The 2,578-nt window shown below is 45.4% G+C and overlaps 1 long non-coding RNA gene across 1 annotated transcript; it reads left to right on the top strand.

Moving 5' to 3' along the window:
- Positions 1-491: 491 nt before the first annotated feature.
- Positions 492-1,638, top strand: LOC129400110 (uncharacterized). The gene is made up of 3 exons (XR_008627434.1): positions 492-743; positions 875-924; positions 1,140-1,638. It is a non-coding gene; the product is annotated as an uncharacterized LOC129400110 (long non-coding RNA).
- The last annotated feature ends 940 nt before the right edge of the window (positions 1,639-2,578 follow it).

Below are 2,578 nucleotides of genomic sequence, written 5' to 3' on the forward strand. Positions count from 1 at the left end.
GTCTTCTCCCCCCTCCACCCCCCCTTTCTCTCCCCTTCGTAGCTCTCAGCCGCGGCCGAGCCACTTCGCAGGAAAATCCCAGAAACCTTTGCAAAGAACTGACAATGAAATTTAAGAAGTTCTTCGATTTCGGCGCCATTTTCGAGTGGAGCGAGAGGTGACACGCAAGTTTTCCTGCCCCTCCCCACTCCCCCCACCCAGGGTCTTGGTGACCGGTGTTTTTCCAGTCCGTAACTCGGGTGACGGCTGATTGCGGGGTGGGGGAGGGGTGGATCAGCTGCCCACTCCGACAAAAGTTTCAAGTAGGTTGGGGGGGTCTTAAAACACGTCGCGGGGGGGTGGGGTGGGGTGGGGAAGGGCCCGGAGTGCGGATGGAGGGTTGGGCGTTGGAGTACAGCCGGGAAGTTCCAAGGAAACGGCTCTGGGGCGTGGGAGGGGGGCAGAAAAAAACTGGGTTGGGGGGTGCGAGTGGCTGTCAGGCTCGCCGGGGTGCCGAGAGACTGGCTGTGACAGACTGGTAAGTGATTTATCTGGGCTCCTAACTCCCCGCAGTAAAAGATGTCTTGGAAATAAATGTGTGATTAATTTTGGCATTGTTTCCTTCTCCCCCTCCCCCATTAAAACTTTTTCCCCCCCTCATTAGGAAACTTGACTTTGGCCAACAGTGGCACGAAGGCGCCGCCAAGGGAAGATGCTGCGTGCAAAACTAGAGGAAGAAGGCGTGTGCAAAATTGAGACAAAAGGTGGTAAAATAGGAACTGAGGAAGATGCGTCTTCTTTGGCTCCTAAAAGATTTGGGCTGAGCATTTCTGTCCCCAAGGGGCGGGGGCTATTGGGCAACTCGAGAATATTAATTCTTTGTCTTTTGTAACAGCCCCTGAGCTCCTCCCAGCGTGCCAAGATGCCTCTTTGGGATCGGTTTTCGTAAGTCTATTTCAGTCTGCGGAGAAATCCCCTTAGTACGGGAATGAGGTGGCTTTTTAAGAATGTAAGTCGTTGTTCTGTCACTGCGAGAGAAGAAAGGGGTTAAATGAAAGGGAGAAAATAAATCCGATTCCTTCGAGTTTGCAGAAGGATCTGGATAGGACTTTTGCCTTTCACACCATTGCTATTTCCAATGAACTTTTGTTTCTTTTCAGTACAGCTAATAAGGAAATTTTAACCTCGTGATGACTTTTTAACATCTGATGCGACGAACGTATTTGTGTGGAACAGAAAAAATTCACAAAGTTTATACTTACTGTACATCTGCTAAACATGTTTTTATTCTTTTTAAGGGCAACCAAGGACGTTTTTCTCCATTAACCTCAAGTTGTTGGTGAATAGCGTAGCGAAAACAAGACAGAATTTAGAAATACTTAATTATATGCTCCAATTTTAGGCAGTGGGGTGTAAATTCTTATTAATAATTTTGGGAAAGCTGGATCTCAGGTTTGGTGTTGTGAATTCCCCAGAACATTAATGAGCGAACTTAATATCATTTTCCACTCAGCACATTTCATCCGAGAATAAAGAGGACACATCCACTGAGCTGGTTTTGAAAAAGCCGACATAATTTTCAAATGACTTAAAACAGGAGACTCTGATACTTCTGTGTGTTACTTAACTCAAAATGCCTTTTTACTTGTAAAGCCATTAAAGTTGGGGCTGCTTTTTGTTGTTTTCACTTTCAAGTTTGCAACTACAGAATATGGGGTTGTTTTTATATGCTTAAGTGAATATTTCGTTTCAACCAGGAGGGGGGAGTTGGGAGGGGGAGTACGTGTAACTTACTGCTAATGTGTGTGCATTTTAAAGAGGGAAAAAGTGGTATCTAATGAGTTAATCATTAAGGAGTCTGCACAGTGCCGGCCATTTCAGGATATGAAAGAGTTTTTTGTGGAGCTGTTTGAGACAGGAAGGAGAGATTTGACATCAAGCCTTTAAACTTTTTGACTTCTGATGGGCGGGGCAAGGGGGCATGAGAGGTCTAAATTATTTAGAAGTTTGAGTAATAACTAGTCACCATCCAACTAGTTCATTGAGGGACAGGTATCACTCTACTACTTTCCTGAAAAGCAGGGTGTTCCAGAAGAAGGGAGCACTGGAGACTTAAGAGACACATTTCCCAGTTATTGTGTTAGAATCAGTTGAGATGACCTCTTTTAAATCAATAAAATATTTTTTTCTGATCGTGGGGGCAATGAGGAAAAGTTAATAGTCATTATAAGCAGCAAGAAGTTGCACTGAGCTTTTGGGTTGGCAAGAGTGATCCAGATGTTGCCAAACTCAATTTAGGATTGCTTCCCAAGGTAACAAAGAGTCTTGCCTTGATTAATTTCTCTCTCACCCTCTGGGATCTTGACTACTACACTTAGCCAGGATTTGTTCTTTAGGGAAAGAGAACAATGCGAAGGTACCTCTTAACAGCCGTGACCCAATGGTGGAAATGCACATTACAGAATGGGGTGTGTTAGGCAGACATTTTTGCTTTCTTCCTGGCCGTGGAGTGGGGCAGGAAGGGGCTGCCTTGCAGTCACTCTTATCTTTCTTCCACAGCAGGTAAGCCACAGTCACAGCGAGCCCCCCTTCGTTAACT

The sequence above is a fragment of the Sorex araneus genome, chromosome X, assembly GCF_027595985.1.
Source record: "Sorex araneus isolate mSorAra2 chromosome X, mSorAra2.pri, whole genome shotgun sequence".
Classification (NCBI taxonomy): domain Eukaryota; kingdom Metazoa; phylum Chordata; class Mammalia; order Eulipotyphla; family Soricidae; genus Sorex; species Sorex araneus.